The sequence below is a fragment of the Myotis myotis genome, unplaced genomic scaffold (genome assembly GCF_014108235.1).
Source record: "Myotis myotis isolate mMyoMyo1 unplaced genomic scaffold, mMyoMyo1.p scaffold_m19_p_10, whole genome shotgun sequence".
Classification (NCBI taxonomy): Eukaryota; Metazoa; Chordata; class Mammalia; order Chiroptera; family Vespertilionidae; genus Myotis; species Myotis myotis.
This window is the reverse complement of record NW_023416314.1, coordinates 39,976,628-39,997,640: the sequence shown is the minus strand read 5'-3', so window position 1 is coordinate 39,997,640 and position 21,013 is coordinate 39,976,628.

Genomic DNA, 21,013 nt, shown 5'->3' with positions numbered 1-21,013 from the left:
CAATCCCGGGTCAGGGCACATATAATAATCAACCAATGAATGCATAATAAGTGAAACAACAAATCCATATCTCTCTCTCATCAATCAATAAATTAATTAATTAAAATATACTCCTTTGAACCAAGCTAGGCACTTTCAGAGCCTTGCTCCTGAAACTCAAGCAGCCACCATGCGACTTGAAATTCTTTGGGGAAGATGCCACAGAACTGTCCCATGGCCACAAGGCAGCATGCACTGTGGCCCCAGAGACAGAACTAGGACAGACCTCAGCTGCATCTAGGGAAGGAGGTTTCCAGGCAGAGCCGCCCCTAGAGGGGATGAGCTCCCCCACCCCTGGGGCTGTGCAAACAGGTGCTGGCCCTCTTCCTTAAGGAGGCCACAGATGGGATTCACACCCTGGGAGGGAAGTAATAACAGCTACCATTTATGCTGGCTCTTCCATGTTCCAGGCATTGAACTAGGCATGCCATTTACATCGTTTCGAACCCTGACAACAACCCCTCATAATATATATGACCCCATTTCACAGATTTCACAGACTGAGGCTCAGAGTGAAATGACCTGCCCAGGGTCACATAGCTAGGACAGAAGAGCCAGGGGTAGCCCCTGGCTCCCTCTGGCTCTGAAGCTGGGCTTTCCCTCCAGCATGTGTGCAGCTGTGCAATCTCCCAGAAGGAATATGATTCTAAGTTTAAGTCATAGCCAGGATTGAAAGCTGGCCTGGAGCAGGTATATGCCACTGTGAGTGGGCATTGGAAGATAAGCTATTCCAGTATCCCACAGGACTCCCGAGAGAAACCAGTTTGCAGCAGCCCTTAAACATGGCTAGAACATGAACAACACCCCACCCCAGTCCAGAGTGGGCACTGAGGAAAGGCACTCCACCCAAAGCTCTCTCCCGAGAAGGTGGTCACCATCCCATCTGCCCATACTGCCCCCAGGCACTCAGCCTACCCTTCGTGAAGGGGGGTTCATAGCTTTGTTCAGAGCTTGCTCCCTTTCCTGCTCTGTCATTATCCTCCACTCACATTGGCAGAGGCCAGCTACTTCCTGCCTAGCTTTGGATGCTGCTGCAGACAATGCAGTCTGTGGACCCCATTCCCATTCACCTCCCTTCTTCCCTAGGCACCTTGCCCCCTCCACTTCCAACCCATACGCACACATATGGGCCTTTGCTCCTGCCTGAGCTAATCCCCTTAACACCGTCAGCCTGCTGTGGGAGTATGCCTGTCTCAGCTCCCAAGACAGTCACAGTCCACTGGAATGAGGCTTCAAGATCTGTGGCCACCAGAAGAGGGCAGGGGCTCACCCTCGGACACAAAGTGAGTCCATGGCAAACCTAGACCTTGGATTCCATCCTACATCACTCAACAACCCCCTTATTGTGGGCTCAGGCATAAGCAGGTCTCTGGGATGAGATCCACGCCCTGCACTCCAGGAGCTCCCAATCTCAGCACATGAACCACAGGTCACAGCAGTGAGTCTAGGGTATGTAGGGCCAGGAGAGTTAGGGACCCAAATTCCACCAAGTGGGGAAAGGGATCTAAGGCCCGAGGCGAATCCTTGAGAGGCAGGCACTGGGGCAGGGAATTATCTGGTCAGCTGGCACCCTTGTCAGGGAGTGTTACAACTTGGGGTGGGGAGGAAAGGACAGCCCGTCCCAGGAGGTGGCAGTCACATGGTTTTAACATCAGGAGGCAGGACACCGAGGTTCTAGTCCTATCTTCGCCAGGCACTTACTGAGTGTGACCTTTGGCACATCACAAATTCTGTCCTGGGGGGAGGAGGGGTGCAGGATAAATGAAGTAACAGGTATGCGATCTATCAAGGGCTGAGGAGCTATGTGAGCACGTGACTGCCCATCCTGGGACAGATCAGCTGAGCGGCTGACTGCCTACCAGTATGTGGGACTCCGACGAGGGTCTCCCCCCTGGGAGCTATCCTGCGGTTACAGCTCTGGGCAACTAGGACTGATGGGCAAAGCAGTCAGGTTTGGGTGGAAGGGTGACATCATGGCGACTTGGGGGTCAGACAATCCTCAGTTAGATGTCCTGTTCCTTCTCTGCCTAGCTTTGGGTTCTTGACTGAGTCCCGAAGCCTCTTTTCAACTGAGCTCCCTTGTCCATAAAGGAGAGTAAGGATTTTTTGCAGGGTGTGGTGGGAATTAAATGGGAATGTTTATATAAAATGCCTGCAACTGTGCTGGCCCACACATGTGCGTTTCCTTTGTGTGTGCATATGTTTTCCTTCAGTTTCTCTTCATTTTGTTCTGATTTAGTTTGTGAATTTTAAAAAATAAAACACAAAAAGAGGAATTCCCATGGGAAGAAGTTAAGCCCAACTGCAGTCCCGGGTTTTGCCCCTGACTCACTGTGAGGCCCTGGGAAGTCCCAGCCCTCCCTCGGCCTTCGGTTCCTCATCTGTAACACCAGGGAGTTTCTCAAAGCCCAGCCTGGAAGGTGGGGAGGGGGGGTGCCCCCCTTCTGTGAGCCCTTCCATGGGAAGGACCCTCCAGGCTGAGCTGAGGGATGGGGGTCAGTCAGGGACCAAGGGAGGGAGATGGAGTTGTGGGGGAGGGACAGCAGGACAGGGAGGTGGCAGCTCTGTAACCATTGTGAGCAGGCCCGCTCAGCTCAGGAAGCCTGCTGCCTATTTCCCACAGCCTGCCCAGTTAGTGCCCAAACAAAACACTTGCCTGCTCCCTGCCGTGGGAGGGCAGCGGGCCAAAATGAGCGTCCCGAGGGCTGGCAGATGCCCTGGCATCCTGCCTCTCCTTCCTGGGCACCCACCCTTCCCCTGTCTGCAGCACATCCACACTCACGTCCTGTGGCCTGGGCACCACCCTCAGCCCGAGCTGGCCCAGGGAGTGGAGAGGAGCTCCCCCGGGACCTGCACCCCGCCTCTTGTTTTCAGCCCTCCTAAATGGACACCTCCAACACCAAAACCTGCCCATCTTCTCAGTCCAGCCTCTGCCCGAGATGTGATCTGATTCTAACTATGCTGCTGTGGGCAGAGCACGTGGCATCAGAAGGCGGGGGGCTGCTATTAGTTGCTATGGGAGGGAATTCCCTGGCTCGGGAAAGCTCTTCCAGCAGAAGGGAGCAGGTGGTGAATCTCCCTGAAGAGACAGACGCCGCCGCCAACTCTGTAGACAGAGCCAATCCTGGGGTAAAAAGCAGCAAATCCGCCACCCCCGCCTTCTCTCTGATGCTTGTCTAGACGGGGCACAGTGATGATAATAGCTCATACTTTATAATAGTTACTATGTGTCAGCACTTCACATAAATAATTAATTTAATTCTTACAACAACTTTGTTGTAGGTGCTATTAGCCCCATTTTACCCCAGGGTTACGCGGTCAATGAGTAGCAAACTGAGATTTGTACCCAATTAATCAGCCTCCAGGATCTGTGCTGCCAACTGCTATGCAAATCTGCCACCAAAGATGGTATCCCCCATAAAACCCAGGTCCCAACTTGGAATATGGCAAGATGCTTGCCCTAGCATTCTAGGATCCAAGGATTTTCCAGACTTGCTTAAGCTGAGAACCACCTCGGGAGGCTTGTTTAAAATCCAGGGCCCTTGGTCCCTCCTCTGAGGATTCAGTAAGTTTGGTATGGAAAGAGAGGAAGTACCTGCCACGTGAAAAGTGTCCCCAAAATATCTGTTAAGTGAATGAATGCCTGTGTCTCCGCTGAAGCCTCCACTCAACTTAAAATGGGGTCACGGTTCCCCACCCTGCCCCATCTCCCAGTGTGGCTGTGTGTTGAGCCGGTGTGTGTCCTCACTAGCTTTGCTTGGGTGTGAGGAGTTGTTTACCAGTGCACCAGGCTGGCTCCTAATAATAGCTGTAATAATAATAGCTAACATTTCTTGCATGCTTATGGAGTACCAGGCGCAGCTCTGAGGGCTTTCATTGTGTTAACCAATCGATTCTCACACACCCAATTATCCTGACTGTAAGAATGTAGAAACTGAGGTTCCGAGAGGCTAAGTAACTTGACTGGGATCAGGTAGTTAGTAAGAAGCAGGATTTGAACCCAGATGGTCCGATTCCAGTGTCCAGAGGTTAATCACCCTATAGTAGTTTCTGGACTCACCCAGCCCATCCTCTTGGGAACTGGGCTGCCACGGTTCGTTTGAGCAGATGGTTACTGCAGCACTGGGAGTGGGCCTTGATGTATGGAAGGCACACACTCACTCCCAGGAGGGGGACAGTGAGAGCAAAAACCATCGGTGAGTCGGCCTGGGTCGTGTTTAGGAACAGTCTGACTAGTGAGTCCTGGAGAATGAGCCTGCAAAGGCAGACTGGGCCTTGAGTGTCCTACTTGGCTGTTTGCTCTCAATTTAAAAGCAATCCTCCTTTATGGCATTGATCATGCTCTGATATAGCCATGTGTATTGCCTATCTCACCCATCCTGTCAGTGCTCCCCAACCCCATAGATCTCTGGGAGGATACCTTTATTGTCACTGTATCCCCAGCACCTAGGATGAGGCCTGCTGGATGGGTGGATTTTAATACTTGAAGACCCAGAGGTTTACCAGCTGTGGAACATTAAGTGTGGGCAGCCAGGTCGCAGAACAGAAGGCCCAGTACAGCACCATAAGGGAGAGCAGGCCTGAGGGCTGCATAGGCCTGTTGTCTGTCCAGATTCAGCGGTTTGTCCTCATGCCCTGCGCGGGGCCTGTGACCGCACTGCTGCCCTCCCAGGGAGAGGCTTGTGGACGGACGCATGGCCATGAAGGAGAGATGGACCCGTCCGAAGAACCAGGCACCTTGAGCTGGTCCCACTGACTCCAGTGCCTTTCCTCGCTGCACACTGGGCGCTCAGCTCAGCGCCTTGGTTAAGAGCTTGGGTCAAATCCCAAGTCAGACTGACCAGTTTGAATTGTGGCTCTGCTGCTCTCTAGTTATGTGGCCGCAACTGCATAGTCTCGATACAGAACACCTCTCTAATGTCATCAGACATCAGCCCTGGGACCCTGGGACCCTGGGACCCAGCTCTCACTCTCTGTGTATTTGGGATGGTTACCCTGGAGGCCCATGTGGCTCTGTCATTCTCTGGTTCTTTAACTATCAAGACTAGACAGTGCTTTCTGGATGGTAGCAAAATGAAGGTAAAGGTGAAGCTTGGTCTTTTCTCTCTGGGGCAGGCAGAAAAACTGTCTCCAGCCACCTCTGATCACAGAGAAATGACTGGGTCAAGGCCATAGGCATCATCCAGATAGTCCATCTGGGTGACAGTTTTTCAGGCGTATCTGGAGAGGGTTAGTCTCTATTTGCACCCCCCCCCCAGACTCTTGGCCCTGCACTGTGCCCTAGGAGGCAGCCACCGTGGGCTGCATCACTAAGGCCCCCTTGCCAACTGGTTTCCACTTGGTTTTGGACAATGAGAAACAATAGGAGACCGAGGCTGAGAGAAGGGGGAGGGCTATTTCTCCTTCCACTCCCTCCCTGCTTTTAGTGCCTTCTCCACTCCCTCCTTGATCTCATTCCTGCCAGGCAGCCCTACCTCTCACTGGGCTCCAGTAACATGATTCCTGCCCTTCCTTCAGCTCTAGTCTCTGGGTGCTGGGTGGGTGCCTCACCATCCTTTGTTTGTTGCCTTAACCTACCCACACCTCAGAACAGCAGTCCCATCATTAAGTCTCTTCTTTTGAACCATTGGAGAGGAATTGCTTCCTTCCAGCCTTCTGACTTATATAGGACCCTCAATCTGGAACTTGCCTATTTGGCTCAGTCAGGTCAAGACATTCCCCAGAACAAAGAATCAACCAGCCTGGTCCATGAACGTCCTTCCCATGCCCCTGCTCTTGGGCAGGCATGCACAGTATGGCTTCTTTGGGAGTCCCCAGGTCTGATTATGACTTACTGTCACTCCTAAAGAGCTCTTGTGGGCAGTCAGTTGAGAGAAGGACACCCACGGCAAGGTAACAGTGACTAGTGTGGTGAACCAAGACCACAGATCAAGACATTGCTCAAGGCAGAGCATGGTCCTGCCACCACTCAGGCAGGGTAGGCGGCAGGGCCATGGAAAGCAGGAATATTCACTGCTCAGGGCAGGCTCCCTGGAGGGCCGGGCAGGGCCTGGTCAGGAATCCTGGGGTGCTGGATAGGCAGTGAGGAGAGGGAAGAAAAGCTTAACTCAGGAGAGAGTTCAGCAAAGGGTTGTCAGAAGGAAGTAGGATCCCAGAGGGCAGGAGCCAGGGGCAGGGACTTTAAGGAAGTCCATTTAGTCATATTTTACACAACACTTTTATGCCCTTGGTGATCTGGTGTAAACAGCTTCTCCAGCCTACGGAAGGGGTAGCTGGCTGCCCCTTGGCCTCCCTCAGCACATGGCCCCTCACCCTGCCTTAGCACAGAACAGGGCTCCTGTCAGTCACCCCAACGCTTTCACTTCCCTAGCTAACCACACCTGCCCAGCCCACAGCCACAGCACGGTCTAGGTTTCAATTCTCATTTTCCCCACACCTCTGTAGGCACCTAAAGTTTCAGTTTATTGACAGAGGTTGGGCCTGACACTGAGCTAGGTTCGTACCTTCAATCCTCTGTCACCGCCTCCTTGCCGTCATTCCTCTCTCCTAGCTTCTGCCCTCCTAGCAGCTAAAGCAAGCCTTCTAATGTGCTATTTTGACCATGCACTCCTCTGCTCTGGTTTCTATGGCTCCCCCTGCCCTATACATTAAGCCAAAGCTTTTAAAGTGACATTCTAGGCCCTTCACTGTATGAGTCCTCCTGGCCTACCTGACCTCACCTCTCAGTCTCACCATTTTAGGTGCCCTTTTTTCCAAACACAGCATATATGTGCATTTTCCAGGACTTGTCAGGTTCTTTTAGCAACTTCACACTGCTGAATATGCTGTTCCCTCTCCTTCAGCCTTTCCCTATTTTCTCTGCCTGATAAACTCATACTCATCTTTCAAACCCCAGCTCAGAACTCCTGCTTCTGTAAAGCCTTTCTTCCGGTCAGAATTAATCCACCTGCCTCTGAGTCTCCACAGCCTCGTTCAGACCTTGATGATAGCACCAAGCCCAAGACTTCTATTTAGTTGTGTCTTTTTCTGAGCTCCCCTTCCTTTCAAGTCTCTGGCCCAGCTGCACTGCTTTTTAGCTATGTGACCTTGGACAAGTCACTTGACCTTCTCCAGAGCTCTCCCTGAGCTCCCAGGTTGGACTGGGTGCTCCCTGTGGGGAGATCTGAGAGCCTATACATACATTGATAATCATGATTACCCCACAAGTCTGTGTCTATCTCCCACCAGGCTGTGAGTCCCTTGTCAGCAAGGTAACAGACCAGGTTTCTTGTCACGAAATTGTCTCTCCATCCCCAAAGCCCATCATTCCAGAAATCCTTATGGCACAAGCAAATTTAACCCAAACTCTATTTTTGCAGGTGGGGAAACGGGGCCCAAAGAGGCACAGAGAATTGCCCAAGGTCATGAACCAGTTCGGGGCTTTCCCCTCTGCCCTCCCCCAAGTCCTTGGGCCAGCCTACTCTCCAGGGACCTCCCCTAGCCAGGGCCACGGTTCTGGACCAGAGAGCAGGCCTGCACCAGGCCTCACCTGTTGCTGTCCCATGAGCTTTCAGGATGCAAGCTGCCAGATGCCCAGACAGTTTTACTTCCCTCCTGGCTGCAGAGTTCTGAGAGCGACTGTCAGACTCAAGCACTTCCGTTTCACTCAAAGCCAGGCTTCCTCTTCACCCCTTCCGTAGGCAGCAAGCAGAACCAGGGCCACAGCCTCTGTGCCAGCTTCTGGGGAGTTTTGTTTCTCCTTGGGGGCCCAGCCCAGACAGCCCACGACAGTCTTCACCCTTGGGGTTTGTGGCAAGAAAGCCTAATTACCCAAATCCCGGGAGATTGAAGTCTTGACCTTAATGAAACCTCAATTGCCCTGAATAGTTGGGGAGGGAAGGGCCTCCCATGAGGAAACCCCTGTGGCATCACACACTCTCAGAGCCCTTGATGGAACCTGTTCATTTTACAGATGGAGAGACTGAGGTCAAAATAGGATTTTCCCAGAGCAGAAATGCAGTGAGGCACCCCAGGGCATTTATGTGCAGGGAGGTCTGACCCTGAACGAAATGGTCACAATCTGTGTTGCTCTGAAGTGCTTTGCCTGTATAAAACTGTTGGTTTTTTATCTCCCTTCTACTGGCTCATCAGGGGCTTCTCTCTGCTGCCTCCGTGGGTGCCAGCCTGCCTACCCGCCTCCTGCCTACAACCGCAACGCTCACCTCCAACCTGGCTGCCAGTTAACCTTTAAACTGTTTATACCAGATCACCAAGGGCATAAAAGTGATGTGTAAAATGTGAGTAAATGGGCTCAGATCAAGGGCTTGAAGAACAACTTGAGGATATCCGGGGACCTTTTATGTCTAAAGTCTGGTTTCTGCAGCCCTCCCTCAGCAGAGAAAAAATTTCAGGCACTCTTTATCGATCACCTGCTCACACTTAATCCACACATGCTCACACTTAATCCACACATGCTTGGAGGGTTCCTCAAGAAAGAGGAAGACAACAGCTTGCCCCTCTGCTTCTCTCACTTTAGTAATTTAATATCATCTCCAAGGCTGAGAGGGGCATTAAAGATCAGGCAGTTCATACCAGAAAGGGAAACTAAGAAAATAATCCCATTTACAATAGCATCAGTAAAATAAAATACCTAGGAATAAATGTAACCAAGGAGGTAAAAGACCTGTACTCAGGAAACAAGAAGATACGAAAGACAGAAATCGAAGAAGATGTAAATAAATGGAAGCATATACCATGCTGTTGTATAGGAAGAATTAATGTCATTAAAATGCCCAAACTACCGAAAGCAATCTATAGATTCCATGCAATTCCTATCAAAACACCAATGGCCTTTTTCACAGAACCAGAACAAATAATCTAAAAGGTTATATGAAACCACAAAAGACCCTGAATAGCCACAGCAACATTGAGAAAGAAGAATAAAGTTGGAGGTATCACACTGCCTTATATTAAACAGGGCTGTAGTAATCAAAACAGCATGGTACCAGCATAAAAACAGACACATAGATCAATGGAACAGAATAGAGAGCCCCAAAATAAACCCATGCCTATATGGTCAATTAATATATGGCAAAGGAGGCAAGAACATATCTATTCAATAAATGGTGTTGAGAAAATTCTATAGATACCAATGAAATGGTTTCAAAAAAAAATGAAACTACACCACCTCCTTACACCATACACAAGAATAATCTCAAAGTGGATTAAAGACTTAAATGTAAGACTCAAAACCATTAAACTCCTAGGAAAAAAAGTAGACAGTAAAACCTCTGACATTTCTCTTAGCAATATGTTTTCTCCTTTGGCAAGGGAAACAAAAGAAAAAATAAACAAATGGGACTACATGAAACTAAAGAGTTTTTCACAGCAAAGGAAATCATCAACAAAATGAAAAGACAACCTAATGAATAGAAGAAGATATTTGCCAATGATACATCCGATAAGATGTTAATAGCCAAAATTTATAAAGAACTCATACTACTCAACACCCAAAAGACAATCCAATTTAAAAAATGGGCGAAGGACCTGAATAGAAACTTCTCCAAAGAAGACATACTAATGGCCAATAGACATGCAAAGATCCTCAATGTCACTAGTTACCAGCAAAAGGCAAATTAAAACCACAATAAGATATCACCTCACACCTGTCAGAATGGCTATCATCAGTAAATCCATAAACAAGTGTTGGTGAGGAAGTGGAGAAAAGGGAACCCGTGTGCACTGTTGGTGGGAATGCAGATTAGTGTAGCCACAATAGGGAACAGTATGGAATTACCTCAAAAAATTAAAAATGGAACTGCTTTATGACCCAGCAATTCCACTTTTGGTTAGAAGAAACCCAAAATGGTAATTCAGAAAGATATACATACCTCTATGCTCATTGCAGCACTATTTATTTTTTAAAAAATATATTTTATTAATCTTTTCACAGAGAGGAAGGGAGAGGGATAGAGAGTTAGAAACATCGATGAGAGAGAAACATCAATCAGCTGCCTCCTGCACACCCCCCACTGGGGATGTGCCCGCAACCAAGGCACATGCCCCTGACTGGAATTGAACCCGGGACCCTTTAGTCAGCAGGCCAACACTCTATCCACTGAGCCAAACCGGTTAGGGCAGCAGCACTATTTAAAATAGTTAAGATATGTAAGCAACCCAATGCCTATTAGTAGACAAGTGGATAAAAAATGGTGGTACATATGTATAATGGAATGAAATCTTACCATTTGCAACAGCATGGATGAACCTAGAGGATATTATGCTAAGCAAAATAAGTCAGACAGAAAGAGACAAATATCATATGATCTCACTTATATGTGGAATCTAAAGAGCAAAATAAATAAACAAAACAGAAACAGACCCATCGATACAGAGAACAGATTGTTAGTTGCCAAGGGGGAAGGGCATGGTTTCATGACTGGGAGGGCTGGGTAAAAGTGAAGGGGTTAAGAAGTACAAGTTGGTAGTAAACAAAATAGTCATAGAGATGCAAAGTACATCATAAAAAATATACTCAATAATATTGTAATAACTATGTACAGTACTGGGTGGGTACTTGAAATATTGGGGGACCACTCTGTAAAGTATGTGAGTTTCTAACCACTATGCTGTACACCAGAAACAAATACAAAATAATATTGAATATAAACTTAATTGAAAATAAATTTTTTTAAAAAAAGATCAGGCAATCCAACCCCAAGTTAGATTCAGAAATTATTTTCTCCATCTAGTTCTTCTCTTCAACACCTTTATTGGACTCACATGGAATCCAGTGTTTGGTATATAAGATCCACTGGGGGTTTGCCTTCAGGGAACTCACCATCCCAGGGGGGAGAGAGACATGTAAGGAAATGCTACAATGGAGTGTGTTGTGGGCCCATGGGAGACAGTGGCCAGGAGCCTCAGAGAAGAAGATGCTTCTGGGATATTGAAGGATGAATTCACCAGAGAAGTGAGAGAAGGGCTCCGTGGAGCTCTCTACATTCCTACTACCAGAGCCCCCTGTCAAGCAGGCCCCTCCTTGACCTGACTTCTGCTCTTACCCCCCAGGCTTTATTCACTCACTTTGTTGGTCAACAAACTTCCCATGCATTTCACCTTTGAAGACTGTACTGGGCTCTGGGGACTCCTGGCCTTGTGGACACTGCCTCCCCCCGACCCTGGCACATAGATACATATAGATGCATAGAGAGATAATGACTGTGCAGTGTGGACATGGTGTGGGGGAGGAAAGGACAACTGGAGAGCCATTCTGAGAGGTCAAGGAAGACTTCCTGAAAAGGAGGTTTGTTAACTGAAATATGAGATGTGGAATCTCCTTTGCTCCTCCTAACATTCCTCTAAGGTGGCCTTCTTATCTCCATAGTAGAGGTGATAAAACGGAGGCCCAGAGAAGGTCAATGCCTCACCCAAGGTCACCTGGTTAGTAAGGGAAGGTGGAGTGGGGGTGTTCACTCCTGAGCACCCAGCAGTGGAGTCAGAGGGTGGCACCACTGAAGAGTTGGGTCTGGGGGCCGGGACCAGAGGTGGGATGGACAGAGGCAGGGGGAGGAGCAGATGCTGAGAGACTGGAGCTGGCGGAGCCAGCAGGACATGCCATCTCCCACACACAGTGGAGCAACACCCTACAGGCCACCAGTTCAGAGCTCCGGGACAGCAGAGCTGGCTTAGTCCTTGAACTCCATCTCATCCAAACCTCATTAAACTGAGACTCAGCCTGGTTGGCGTGGCTCAGTGGCTAAGCATTGACCTTTGGAGGTCATAGATCCATTCCCCGTCAGGACACATGCCTGGATTTCGGTCTTAATTCCCAGTAGGGGGCGAGCAGGAGGCAGCCAAGCTGATTCTCTCTCATCATTGATGTTTCTATCTCTCCCTCTCCCTTCCTCTCCAAAATCAATAAAAATATATTTAAAAAAACAAAAACAAAAAAACACCTGAGGCTCAGCCAGAGCAATTGACATGGACAAACAGTACCACAATAGCTAGCCCGGGACTAGAACCCTGAAGCTCTGTCCTCCAGCCAAAGGCTCGTGCGCAGCCCTGCTGCCACTGCATTGCTTAATCCAATCTACGTTTACTGGCACGTGCTCTGGATTGGAAATTCTTCCAGGCACCACGGGGATCACAAAGATCCTCCCCATCACGGCTGTCAGGAGTTTACAGCTGGAATGGGGAAGTTGGATCTGGCTCATAGACATGGATTCCAGGCAGCACTGGGAAGTAGGGCAGCATCAGGCATGAGCAGAGTCCTGGGGAATCAGCTGGGGGAGGACCTTTGCGTGCCCTGGACAAGTTCTTGGACCTCAGTTCTTCCACTTTTCCAAGAAAGGACTGGAGTCAACAATCTCTGTGGTTTCTCAGTTCAGGAAGTCAGGCCTCGATCCCCGCTTGCCATGCAGGAGTTGGGAAGTGGGGTTGGGCCAAGCTTCTGGGAGGCTGCGTGGTAGGAGGCAGAGGAAGTGGCTCAAGCTACTTGAGCCACCCACCCCTGGTTGCCCATGTCGGGGCTGACCCATTACCAGCAAGGAAATCACAGACTCAGCGCTCAGACATCTGGGAGGTGCTGGGCAGCCAGGGTATTTTTAGAAGGCCAGAGGCAGACATGCCAGGAATTTGGGGCGTTGCTGAGCCAAAGAAGCTGGGAGGCCAGTGGAGGGTGAACCAAAAAAGGTGGCTCCAGTCCTGGTTCTTACTTCACTACGGTCAGTTGGTCTTCCTTTTCCCCAGAGGCCAATGCTCAGGACTATTGTGTACAAGCTCTGGTTTCCCTGACTTGCCACTGAATCTGCTTCCTTCTGCGGCGTCAGGTGCAGAGCTAGTACAGAGCCTCAGTGGGAGGATGTGCCCTTGGTCTCCACTGATCCCCTCAGCTAGCTATTGGGTGGTCCAGGTGAACTGCGGGGCCTGGGAATATAGAATAGAAAGGAAGTGGCCCTACCTGGGTAGCTCAGTTGGTTGGAGCATTGTCCCTATACGCCAGAGCTGGGGGTTCGATACAAGAATCAAACAATGAATGCGTACATGAGTGGAACAACAAATTGATGTGTTTTCCTATCTCTTCCTCTCTCTCTCTCTCTCTCTCTCTCTCTCTCTCATAAATACATACATAAATACATACATAAATACATAAATGCATACATACATAAATACATACATACACACATATATAAATTTTTGAGGTTAATCCTCACCAGAGGATATTTTCCCATTGATTTTTTTTTTTAAGAGAGAGTGGAAGGGAGAGGGAGTGACAAAGAAAGAAACATCGATGTGAGAGAGATACACTGGTCCCTTAGGCACCCTGACCAGGGGCGAGGATCGAGCCTGCAACAACCCAGGACCCTTCAGTCCACAAGCCGACGCTCTACCCAGTGAGCCAAACCGGTTAGGACAATAAATAATTTTTTTTTTTTAAAGAAAGGAGGTAACCCTGGATGGGAGACAGATATGGGTATACAGACATTGATAACAACCTGAGACCTCTTTGGCAAAAGAAAACATGTGGGCCTGAAGGAGCTTGGGAAGAGCAGGGGTGGGGGTGGGGGGTGGTTTTCCAGGACTGCTACAAGGACCAGATGATTATCTACGGACAAAAATGCAAGCTGCCAGTGTGGAGGAGCCGAGTATGGGGGTGGGGGGTGAGGGTGGAGACAAACTCTGGGTTATGACTAAAGAGTGATCTAGTCTTTTCTGGAGCCATGTCTTTTCTTCTTGCATTATTTCTGAAAGCTGATGTCTCAGGGTTGGAGTAAAGGGTAAGATGATCCGTTCAGCTCTGGTCCTATCAACTACCAGAAAAGCTGCCCAGTTTGCAGGGGTAGCTCGAATGAATGGAGGCTCCTGTGCCTACCCCATCCCCAGCAACCCCTCCAGGCAAGTCCAATCCATCTTTTTATGGATGAAGACCCAGACCCCCAGACTCAGAAAGGGGTCCAGGATCCCTCAGTGAGGCCCAAGGATGGCCTCCGACCTCTGTCTGAAACCTACAGATTTCCACGGGGTCAAAAACCACAGGAAGTACACTCCCAGGCCTGCCTGTCACAGGGAGAAAACTAGGGCTGGGCAAAGTGCAGGAGTCCATCCCCACGCTGAGCTCCATCACCACTGACTCTGCAGCCGAGACGTGGCCTGTCCCCACCTCCTCCCCAGGACTGTGTATCCTTCCAGCTCAGCGTTTCTGAAACCCGGCTCCTCAGTTTCCTGAGGGTTTCCAAACTGAATTTTTAAATGGTGTAGCTTCACTTTAATAATAATCTAAACGACTTAATATAAGAATATTCTGGCTTGGCTGGAATGCAAAGCATCTTATAAAAGAGGCAGCCCGAAATGTCAATGCCCATGTCTGGCTTTATCAGCAAACTGGTTCCCAAGAATCTGCTAAAGTGACCATATTTAATTTTAGTGCAGTGTCTTGAGCTGACTTATCAATTTTGAAACTCACTGTTCTAGCTAAAACGCTTATTTCCTTCCTGCCAGGTCCTAGGCAGAGAAATAAGGCTCTCAGTTGGGGTCAGAATGCCTGGGTTCTAATTTTGTCTCTGCTCCCAGCTCACTGAATAGCCTTGGACAACTCCCTTCCTGAGTCTAGATCTGGATCTAGGTTTCTTCATTTGTAAAATGGTTAGTTTGTGTTAGACAACCCCCATGACCCCTCCTGACTCTCACGTGGCAGGATTCCAAACCGTGATGAGCTATCCTCTCATCCCCCCAGCCCCTCCAGGCTCCCACCCCTCACCACCCACCCATCCCAACCCCATCTCTGAGAGCAGTGCTGCACTGAGCTGGTAGGTAGAGACAGAGGCAGAGAAGTGGAACCTCCAGGAGGGTGGGTCGAAGGCAGGGAAAAAGCCCGAGGTGGGTTAGATGTCATCGGAAAGAAAGCCCCCTGCCCAAAAAGAACTCTTACAACCAGCTGAGCTGTCAGCTGAGACTTAACCCTGGGAAGTCCACATCCCAGGCTCCTTCTAGGTCAGGGAGTCTCGCCCTCACCTGTGTGGGATTCCTCTCTGAGGCTCCCCCATCCCTACCCACCCATTCCTCCCTCCAGGGACTTAGAGCCGGCTGTCCTCTGCCTGCCCATCCCAGCTCACACTGGGGCCTCAGGGCACAGGGGCCCCCAGGCAGTGCCAGAGCGATCACTCTGACTGGACCACCTTCCTCCAACTCCTACCCCTTGGGCCTGCCCATAGATTGACTAGATTGTCAGAAAGCCCTCACAGGTCCCCCACCCCATGCAGGGTCAGGCCTCATCCCACCCTGTGGTCTGTATTGATCTCTGTCTCTGCACTGATCCACTGTAAATGTTTTCTGTCCCTCCCTCTCTCCTTCCCTCCCTCCAGAATCCCTGCTGCCTCCTTGAGTTTAGACTCTGTGGAGATGACACTCTAAGTCTAAGAGCTTTGTACTTTAACAAAACTTTTCTGAATCAGCTCTGTGCTGGGCACTGCTTTGCATCAGAATTGCTGTAGTGTAAACTTGCTGGGGCTTGGAGTAGGGCTCCATTAAACCTCCCTCTCTTTCTGGGGAAAGGTTTGAAGCTCTGTCACTTGACCAGGGAATTTTAGGCCTGGAAGAGCAGCTGAAGTAGGAGGAAATGCCTGTCCTATAGGCCTCACTGATCTTGGGCCCCAGACATACCTGCCCTCCAAGTCTATGTTCACCAGTTCGGGCAGACTTTGCCGGCGCTTGACAGTTTGTGAACTGGATATACTAATCCGGGTGCGTTCCTGTCCTGACCCATCAATTTGTCTTGCCATCCTGTACCTGAAGGGGTCTCCTGGGGATACCAGCTAGAGAACTGAGTGGGGACACTGCCAAGTGGAAGGAGAGGGCAGAATGGAGGAGTATGGGTAGGGAAATGCTTGGTGGGTGGGTGGGTGTCTCCACCACACCTAGGTGGAGGTGGCTGCCTCTCCACCTGGGTGTGGGACCATTCGCGCTTTCAGTGACTTGGTCCCCACCCTGGCCCAGCTGAGGAGCCTTCATAGTGGAGAGGTCATAGATCTTCACCTCCCAGAGGAAAGCTGCCCATCGTCAAGGTGATCAGTTCTCAGCACCCCAACCCAGGGAGGGAGCGCTGGGCCGTGGTTTTGGGCAGTCATGCCTCCTCTCTAGGCCGTAGTTTCCCCATTTGTACAATAAAGAAGTGAGCTCTGTAAAATCCAAGGGCCCCTCCAGTCAGGACAGTGTGTAGACAGGATGAAGTGGAAGAAATCTCTCCTGTGTGCGGGGTTCTGGCTGGGTGCTCCCATCTCTCTCATTCCACTAATCTCACAGCCACTGAGTGAGGAAGAAGTACCACTGCCCAAGAAAAGCTGATGGAACTGTTTTGGTGCCTTCAGAAACCATGTCTTTGGACAGGGAGGGCCTTTGAGCTCAGGCAGGGCTACCAAATTTTTGTTCTAAGCAGCGAAGGTTGGCCAGGATATGTTTTGTTTTATAGTAAAAAAATATATATATAGATATAAAATTTACTATTTTAATTATTTCCAGGTGTACAATTCAGTGGCATTAAGTACATTCACAATGTTGTGCAACCATCACCATTATCTATTTCTAAAATTTTCCCATCTTCCCAAACAGAAACAATGACAATAACTCCCCATTCCTTCTCCCCCTAGTTTCTGGTACCCTCTTATTCTACTTTCTGTCTCTGAATTTGCCTACTCCAGGTACTTCATGTAAGCAGAATCATCTAATATTTGCCCCTCCCCTTTTTTTTATCTGGCTTATTTCATTTAGCATAATGTTTTTAAGGTTCATCCATGCTGTAGCATGTGACAGAACTTCATTCCTTTTTAAGGCTGAATAGTTACCTGGAATGTGTGGCTCAGTGGTTGAGCATCAACCTGTGAACCAGGAGGTCACAGTTCGATTCCCAGTCAGAACACAAGTCCAGGTTGTGGACTTGATCCCAAGTAGGGGCATGCAGAAGGCAGCCAATTGATGTTTCTGTCTCTCTCTCTTTCTCCCTTCCTCTCTGAAATCAATAAAAATATATATTTTAACAAGGTTGAATAGTATTTCATATATGGAAATACCACGTTGTATTTATCCACTCATCTGTTTATGGATATTTGGGTAGTTTCTACCTTTTGGCTACTGTGAATAATGCTGATATGAACATGGGTAGATGAATATCTGTTTGAGTCTCTGCTTTCAATTCTATTGGGTATATACCTAGATGTGAAATTGCTGGATCATATGATAATTCTATGTTTAATTTTTTTTTAAATATATTTTATTGATTTTTTACAGAGAGGAAAGGAGAGAGATAGAGAGCTAGAAACATCGATGAGAGAGAAACATCGATCAGCTGCCTCCTGCACATCTCCCACTGGGGATGTGCCCGCAACCCAGGTACATGCCCCTGACCGGAATCGAACCTGGGACCCTTCAGTCCGCAGGCCGATGCTCTATCCACTGAGCCAAACCGGTTTCAGCCTATGTTTAATTTTTTGAGGAACCACTAAGCTGTTTTTATAGTGGCTGCACCATTTCACATTCCCACCAGCAATGCACAAGAGTTCCATTTTTCCTAGTGGCACGGGCTACAGACACTTATTATTTCCTTTTTATTATTTTACAACTGAGGTCTGGTGCATAAAATTCGTGCATGGGTAGGGTCCGTAGGCCTGGCCAGCGATCAGGGCCAATCAGGGCCTTCTGGCTGCTGGCCAGGGACTTCCTTCATTCTGTGACGCTCCCTGGTGGTCAGTGCACATCATAACGAGTGATCAAACTCCCAGTCTCCCAGTCGAACTCCCAAGGGGACACTTTGCATATTAGCTTTATATATATAGATAGTTAATAACCATCCTTATAAGTGTGAAGTGGTATTTTACTGTGGTTTGCCTGGATTTTTTATTAAAAGATTATTTTTGGTTTTTAGAAAAAGAGGATGGGAGAGAGAGACAAGCATCCATCAGCTGCCACACACACACACACACACACACACACACACACACACACACACACACCACCGGGGATCAAGCCGCAACCCGGGTATGTGCCCTGACCCAGAATTGAAATGGCAACCCCTCAGTGCCCGGTACGACACCCAACCAAGTCATACTTGGCCTGGATTTAAAAACAAAAACATGCTTTAGCTTCAGAGTTCTTTCATAAGAAGAAAAGTTACCCAAGGGCTACATGAAGTCTGGGTGCGAAGTTGACAGTAGTTAACTGGAGGAGAGAGGGGCTGATGAGGGATATGTGTGTGTGGAGGGGGGGGGGGCGGTGGTGGACAGGGTGCTCATGTGTGAGGGTACTTTCTCTTGGTTTCTTCTTCCCTGTCCTGCCCCACCCAGAGGTCCCTGAGGTCTTTCTGAGAGACTTGGAAGTACAGTATAAAATGTTCCTGACTCATGGTCACTGAAGTCACTTCCCTTCTGGGGTGCAGTTAGGAGGAGGCCTAGCGTAACAGTAGCAGGAAGCTTCTCATTCATTGTCCTTAGGGAAGGACTTAGATGGCCACCTTGGGGGAGGCCCTCTCAAGTGACTTGAGGGTATCGGATTTATGTAGGCCTTGGCAGAACAAAACAGGACCCCTGACAAAGGCTGCCTCACCCAAGATCCATGGCATGCAGAGCTGGGGAAGAAGGCAACATACTTGCAGGACACAAAGGATCCCCCAGGGTACAAATGGAAGAAGACCGAGACCCTTCCCTTGTGAAATAACATCCCCAGTGAGCTCCACTAGCTGGTGGGAAAGGACCACTGGGTCCCCAAGGGGAGCTCAATGGTGTGGGAAAAGGGTCTTGAACTGATGACCAGGCTTAATTCTGCAACTGAGGACCCAGGAGTCCCTTGGACTCTCCTCCTGGGGAAAAGTGCCTGAGTTCAGGAGTGTAGATGAGTGCTGAGACTTAGGAGTCATGCGTTCGTGGCTGCTGGGGCTCTGAGCAGGGAGGTGGAACAAGGCTGGTGCGCAGCAGTTGAAATAAGCTAACCCCCAAGGATTTTGAGCAGTTATAGGAGGTGGAAGAAAGGGCCTCCAGAGGGGCAGTTTGGACTTCCTCTTGATAAGATCGTGTGGGAATTCAAATTAATTCAATTAATAGAGGAAATATGTGAGCATACTTTGTACCCTAAGCTGGTGGGGTGACCGCACCCAGCTACATGCAGTTCTCAAGTTTTCCAGCTTCCAGAGTTGGGTCATGGTGAGGGGGAGACAAGTGCATTATCCCTTTCGGCACCCAAGCCAGCTCAAGACAACCCTGGGAAAGGGAAGGGGAAATCTCTGGATCTTCAATTCCCTGCGAATCCTTCTTGGGTGCCCTACGAGAGATCCCCTGCTGCCCCTCATCTTCAGGATCCCGTCACGCCCTTCCCCTAGGTCTACAGCCCAGGATAGTACTCAAGGGCTCAGGTTATTTCCTGCTCACGCTACCTATCAAAACTTATCCAGCCTTGCCCTGACCGGTTTGGCTCAGTGGATGAAGCGTCGGCCTGCAGACTGAAGGGTCCCGGGTTCGATTCCAGTCAAGGGCATGTACCTTGGTTGCGGGCACATCCCCAGTAGGGGGTGGGCAGGAGGCAGCTGATCAATGTTTCTCTCTCATCGATGTTTCTAACTCTCTATCCCTCTCCTTTCCTCTCTGTAAAAAATCAATAAAATATGTATTTTTTAAAAAAACACAACTTAGCCAGCCTGTGCCCAGATCCCTCCTTCCCTCTTTAGAGACACTAAGCCCAGCTGACAGACCAAACTGCCTTGAGGAGTTGATGGCAATATTTGGTTAACCTAGCGTCACAGACACCCCATCCCCGATCCCACTCACATTTTACGCCAAAACACAACAATTTGAACAATAGGTTGTTGGAATGTATCCCCTCAACAGTCTTTTGGCTCTGTTTTGCAAAGAAGGTGTGATTCAATCGGTGGAATTTTAGGCATCTTGAAAGTAAGTTTGGGAAAATATTTTCTTGCCAAATAGGCTAAACCACAGAGAAGATAGCATTTTCTGCCTACACATGAGGGGGCCCAGATGAGGCCCAGGACTCAGAGCCAGCTCCAGCTGTGACCTTCACTTCCACTCCCCCGGCCAAGATGATAAAAATTCAAATCTCCTATCAGTCCCGAAGCAGGTAATACCAGTCACCATGGGCACGTGCCTAGGCAACCAAATTTGCCTAAGGTGAAATTCTGATTTATGCAAAAGGAATCTTTAGGCTGCAATGTTTTCCACACTTAGTACACAAATGAAAGCATTTCTTTTTTTAATACATTTGGAAGGAAAAGAAAGACAAACAGGATAAAGGGCAAGATAAGAGAATAGAGCAGGAACCAAGAAACTGAATCCTATCAGTCATCAAACCTTTATTCAACCTTTCTACTCATCTCACCCTATATTTCTAAATCATTCTTGCAACTAACCCATCAATCTTCATTCAACTAATCAATAAATGAACCAATCTTCATTCATTCAAACATCTTGTATTTATTGGAGCAACCAGTTAATTTCATTCATTCATTCATTCATTCATTCATTCACTTTCTTTAACAAATCAACCTTAACTCAACCAACAAAGTACGAAGTAGTCATTCAGTCTTAATTCACTCAACTATTTCAAAAATCAAAGTTCAGTACTGGACAAGACCTCAAAGTCCATCTGCTTCAGCCAATTCAATGTTGTAGGAATCCTCTCCATTGTCACTTTGCCAAATAGTCACCCAGGCTTTATTGAAAACTCTAACAATGGAGAGTTCACCATCTTCAAAGGCTGCCTGAACCATTGTGGGACGGCTCTGGCTGTGAGAAAATATTTCTCATCCCCCTTGTAACGTTCATATCTGCTTCTGGTGCTGCCTTCCACGCCACCCAGAACAATTCAGCTCCCCTTGTCAGCAGGTCAAGCTAAAGATGATGTCCTCTGGCTCCCTCCTTACCTCACCTGGCCCTCCGGGTTTATTCCCAGTTCCAGTCTCTCTCTTCTGGTCAGCCAGGCCTCACTCCGTCCAGGGCTCTCT